This window comes from Corvus brachyrhynchos, unplaced genomic scaffold, assembly GCF_000691975.1.
Source record: "Corvus brachyrhynchos isolate BGI_N302 unplaced genomic scaffold, ASM69197v1 scaffold167, whole genome shotgun sequence".
NCBI lineage: Eukaryota > Metazoa > Chordata > Aves > Passeriformes > Corvidae > Corvus > Corvus brachyrhynchos.
The window spans coordinates 7,070,726-7,077,104 of record NW_008239547.1 but is presented as its reverse complement, the minus strand read 5'-3'; positions in this window follow the sequence as shown (position 1 = coordinate 7,077,104).

The window sequence follows — 6,379 nt, the reverse complement described above, 5'->3', positions numbered from 1 at the left end:
GAAAGAAAAAAAATCACCAAACCAAAGAATGGAAGAGACCCAAGAAGACAAGGACTTGTTCAGACAGTTTGATTTGGGCTTTTTTTTTCTTGGTCATAGGTGATTGCTGCTTCAATGGGGCACAGGTTATGTGCCTGGTTGTACATGCCTCTGAAAAATATTCTTCAGGTATTTATACAGAAAGTTGTCAGTGGAGGTGACTGGAAAATTTGTGTCTTTTGTTCTTAAAAAAACGAACAGGGAGAAATTCAGATTCAGCTTTGCTATAATAGTTTGAGATTCCACTTGGGAAGCTAAAATAAATACTTAAGAACAGGTTAACTCTCATTCATAGAGAACTGATGTGAAAAGAAAACCTGAAATCCTAGGACATGCCAAACTTTTATTGCGGTAAAGATGCTAGGCAAAATTTCAGGGAAGCTTTAGAGCAAGAAATAGATTGATTATTTCCACTACTACTACTCAGTTCCTTGGAAAACTTTTCTTTCTCTTGTCATCTGTATTTACCCTAATGCCCTAATGTATAGGTGATTCAAAGCTGCTCATGATTTAAGAATGTAGAAAAATATGACTTTCTTCTATGTATTAGGATAGAATTTTCTTTTTTCTTTGATAAAACAGGATCCATCTTTTATGGGAAGTGTAATTGAGGGAATACAGACATATTTGTTTATATGATCTATTTAACTGCACTGGTCCTTTTCCCATGTTTACCAGAGACTTACTAATGCAATCAACTTCATTCACTATTAAGAAGGAGGTGAGGAGCTGCTCACTGAAGATGCTCACGTCTGTATGTCAATGAAACTTGTGGTCCCTGAGAATACACAAAAGCAAAATAACCATTCAGAACAATGTGGTAAAGCACACTCCATTAGCTCTATCTTGCAGCTTGCACCACATTTGCCTCATAGTTTTTTTGGAGCTGTTATCCAGTACAAAACTAAATTGTTTCCTCATAGCTGGGTGATCTAAAGCCTAAAAAATATCTTAATGGTGGATAAAACAGATGTAATATTTTTCATTTCAAGATCAAAATTACAATTTTTTGAGAGGAGACCTTATCCCATTTTCAAAACATTTCCTTTTAAGCCATCTCATTTAATTTTTGATATGCAATTGTCTGAACTATAAAGATACCTAAAATTAGAAATTCCTCATTATCACCTTAAATGGTTGTGGGAACTCAATCACTGACATTGTTAAAAACTGGTTTACCAAACATCTGTCAGGAACAGTTGAGGTGCAGTCAGCTTTGTCTGCAGGAAGTAGGGTGGCCTGACTGACAACCTTCTAGCCCTATTTGCTATGACTATATTACTAAGACAAGATGAAAATACTTTTAAAGTCAATTTAGTTTAAAAGACTTTGAGAAGTTAATTACAATGGCAAACAGCATCATCCAATTTCACAGCTTAAAGGAAAACAGCCTTTAAGTCGGCAACAAAGCAGAAATACCTCAATCACATACTCCTTGGTTCCTCAAAAATTATTTTTAAAAATTCCTTTAGCGTGTGTCAAGCCACCATTAGAACAAAGTATTTCAAACCTTAAAGTGCTTTGGATGGAGTTCATTCACCAGTACTGTCCCCATTTCCTGGGGAGGACTATCACAGCCAAATACAAAATAATAGAATCATAGAATGGTTTGGGTTGGAAAGACCTTAAAGATCATCTGGTTCCGACTGGGCATGGGTAGAGCTTTGGGCCAAGATAGAAGCTAGGTCTGTACCCATCCACCACATGCAAGGAAATGGCGCTGGTTGCAGAAGTGAAGGGGTAGTGCCTGCTCACACTTTTAGGAGAGGCTGTTTGAGCAGGGAAGCAGTGTAAGCCTTACCACAAACATCCTCAAAGCAGGGCAGATGAAGATGTCCTTAATTGTTATTGGGCTGGAATTACCAACAGTTGTGCGTAGAATATAAAGTGAGCTTAAGAATAAGTTTAAATAAGAAGTCAAACATATTTGAATTAGTAACATTCTTTTAATCATCTCTTCTTCTGTAAACACTACATACTTATACAAATACATATACATTTCCAGATGTTTGAAATTCAATGTCTGAAATTCCAAGCAATAGTACTTTTTTAAAGAAATTGACACTGTGCCATCTGGAATTAGTATGAGATCTACCATAGGTCACACTGCTTGCCTCAGTGTGTAGTAGAACCTAGTACTTTTTAGTGGCTGCTTTTTGCTCTCACTGCTTGCTGTAGTGTTTGCTGTACTGCTTATCATCCTACTCTACTGTGCCTGGGAACATTTTGATAACAGCAATGGTGATGTGCCTGGGCTGACAGATGGCCAGGGCATCACTGCTCTTTCTGTCCTGCTGCACTGGGCAGGCTGGAAGTACAGTATGAATGAGTCAAAGGGACTGTAGCCTGTGGTTGAGTCCATGTGGGAGCAGGACACCCCAAAACATTGGTGGCCATGGATAAGTCCATATCAGAGTAGGTATATCTCTCTATATATATATACTACAGTGCACCATTGTGAGTAAAATGAACTAAGTCAATAATTGAAAGGATATGCCCTTTCAATGCTGCTGTGAAATACTACTCAACTCTCTCCATATTCAGAAAAGGAATGCAAAGCCCCTTAAGAGGACCTGAGGTTATCTCCAAAAAATGTAGCTGTATAGTTACAGTGCTCATCACAGGTAAAGGAGGGACTCTACCTCTCCATCTGAATTTGTGCTGATATGTGGAAAGGAATTCAGAACTGGAAGGGAATTTTATTATGCAGCCTTGTGATTAGAGGACCAATACAGGACAAGTAATCCTGGATTTCATTCTCAGGACTCTTACTGGTTAATTTTTGTTCAATACACAAATAATCATAGGCAAGGACAATTTATGTTAAATGCAAAAATAATCATAGGCAAGGAATCAAAAATTCTTTCCTCCAAACAAAACCATGGCTGTTCTGTCTTGTTCTTTCTTTTGGTCATTAGTTTCCTACAGGTTTTTTTCTTCCTTCTTTTGCTACATGTTTAATAATGATCTTAGTAATCACAGGGAAGGAAGGAAGGAAGGAAGGAATTCGGAAGGAAGGAATTCGGAAGGAAGGAAGGAAGGAAGGAAGGAAGGAAGGAAGGAAGGAAGGAAGGAAGGAAGGAAGGAAGGAAGGAAGGAATTCAGAAGGAAGGAAGGAAGGAAGGAAGGAAGGAAGGAAGGAAGGAAGGAAGGAAATACATTACAACTTCTGAACTACTATCCTTTAACAATCAGAAATAAGCATGAGTGTTTGGGGTGATATAGAATCATAGGATGATGACCTGCAATGGAAGGGACCTTAAAGATCATCTAGTTCCAATCCCAATATCCTGTAAGTTTTTGTTACCCCAGGAATCTAGTTCTTCTAGGAAATGTGCAAAAATACTTTCAGAGCTTCACTTGGACCAAAGTATCAAGCGGGCTCTGTTCCCATTTCAGGGCACATGTACCAGCCACTTTTTAGGACACTAAGGTAGAATAAATCAAGACATACACATTGGGAGCAGTAAGATGAAAAGGTAGATGCTAAGAAAACTGAGGTGCCTTCAGAGCCAAGCAGCAGCTGAATGGCAATGTACATCATTACATTTGCCAATATGGCCAAGACCTTTCATTGAAGTAAACAGTCACTCTTGCAAAAACTGCTATAAAACAGGTGCCAGGTGTTATGGTCATGTCCTGGACTGGAACTCAGAGACCTGCCTTCAGCCACACAGCTCTTGGACTGCTTGTCTGTGATGTAATGCAATGTTGTAACGTGATTGCAGTGATGTAATGTGATTACAGTGTTGTAATGCAGGCAATTGGACACCAGAGGATGGAAAGAGACTCTCAGATGAAACATGGAGGCAATGCAGTCCTTCGTTCTGCCCCGAGAATCTGTAAACCACTTTGCAGGATGTTTATATAACCTGTATTTGTAAACCACCGCATAGAAAAGTTTCAGTATTTTTCTCTTCCACAATTGAAATCCTGCTTTATCTAAAAACACTCTTTAATAAAGAGCTGAGTCTTGATAAGTTACTCCAGTAGTTCTTTATTTTTCTCATGAAAAAGTATCTGATCTCCTGTAATCAGACACAGAAAGCTTTTAAACTCTCTCAGCTTCCACTTGTGATTCAATTGCACACAATGATCTGCTTTTCTCACACCCTTCTTAAGTCTACAGAGAAAATAAACTCTTCAATAGGGCAGCAAAATGGACTCCTGATCTTAGAATAGGTCTCTGGGCATGCTTGTGATGCAAACATTAGCAGTGCTCCCTTTTAACCCAGGCTGGGCTAAACAAACACGGCGCAGCTCCCAGCCATTTGAGATGCTATTGTCAGTCAACAGCATCATGCTGATTACAAGCAGAATATCAACTGGTACAAACCCGTGTAACTACTCTCAGACATCACACTCAACAGTTCTTGCTTTCTCTATGAAAATTTGCCTTCTGACTGCCATTGGCTTTAATCAGGAGCATGTTTGCTTAATGTGTCTGAGGTCTGTAATGGCATATTGAGCTACATGATAGGCATCTTGTAAGACTATCTGATCTCTTAAGGTCTGGGATGAACTGTAACATCCCTGAAGCACTCAGCCTCTTAATTAGTGAGTCATTTCTGTTATAGCTACCTACTGAAAGACATATATCCCTTTCTCAAGCTCCTTCCTGTCTTAGCTTATCTGTTTTTATAATAAAGACACATCTTAGTTATGGGAGACTGACTTCTCATTAAGAAACTTGTGAGAAGAGTGCCAGTTCATGTTCAGTGAGAGCATACACCCAAAAACTCTTTGTACAGTATCTCTAAAACTCCATGTTGTTCCTGTTGTTACAGTAAATAATTCTTCAGTGGAAGACACCATACTTTAATATACATACATTAACCTGTAGTTACTTACATTTACCATTCTTGTTTTATACATGTAAAAAGCCCATTGACCTCATTGGTAAATTTGACTGTGCAAGTGTGGACACCCAAATTGTGATATGAGTAGGATAAATTTGGGTGGGATAGAGTAAATTTTCTTCACAGCAGTTAGTATGGGTCTATGTGCTGAAAACACTGTTGATAACACAGGGATGTTTTGGTTACTGCTGAGCTACACGGTGAGCTACACTACTAGAGTTACACAAAGTTGAGACCTTTTCTGTCTCTCACTGCACCCCACCAGTGAGGAGGCTGGGGGTGCACAAGCAGCTGGCAGGGGACACAGCTGGGACAGCTGACCCAACTGACCAAAGGGGTATCCCACACCATATGACATCTTTCTCAGTAATAATAGCTGGGGAAAGAAGAATGAAGAGGAGGATGATTTGGAGGGTTGAGATTGTCTTTTTAAGTCACCATTGCACATGATGGGAAGACTAATTTCCTGGAGATGGCTAAACACCTGCCTGCCAATGGGAAGTAGTGAATGCATTCTTTGTTTTTGTTGCATACACAGCTTTTGCTTTACCAATTAAACTGTCTTTATGTCAACCCATGAGTTTTCTCACTTTTACTCTTCTGATTCTCTCCCCACCCACATTGGGAAGTGAGTGAGCAGCTGTGTGATGCTTAGCTGCCAACTGATGTTAAACTTCAACAGTCCTCCGGCACCCAGTGTGGGGCTAGAAACGTTCAAGATAATGAGAGATTTGATTGGAATATGCTAAATTGAATTTATAGCTGTCATTGCTGTTTAGCCATAAATTGAGAGGCTTCTGTGCTTGCCATGGGGCTTGCTTGCCTCAGTGTGTAGTAGAACCTAGTACTTTTTAGTGGCTGCTTTTTGCTCTCACTGCTTGCTGTAGTGTTTGCTGTACTGCTTATCATCCTACTCTACTGTGCCTGGGAACATTTTGATAACAGCAATGGTGATGTGCCTGGGCTGACAGATGGCCAGGGCATCACTGCTCTTTCTGTCCTGCTGCACTGGGCAGGCTGGAAGTACAGTATGAATGAGTCAAAGGGACTGTAGCCTGTGGTTGAGTCCATGTGGGAGCAGGACACCCCAAAACATTGGTGGCCATGGATAAGTCCATATCAGAGTAGGTATATCTCAAAATGTCTGTGATGGTGGCTATGTCTCTGCCACAGCTGGTGTACCTCTGACGGGAAGGAGTTAATTCCAGTGTTAAACCCTATGATCTTCTCCAAAAGAATGAAGGAGAGAGATTATAGCAGAAGTATCTTTAAATGGTTGTAACCTGGGATTTGAGTTGCATCCTTAGGGATCACTATGGCAGGAATTGCCTGAACAAATGGAGGAGAAGCCTTATAAGAAGCAGTGCAAATACAGCAGTTACTCAACTCAAATTATTGGCTTTGGTGCCCAGTAACTCCAAGCAACACACCATCTCCCCTGTCCTGAGTGATCACCATTAGAAATGGAGCCCAAAGTCATG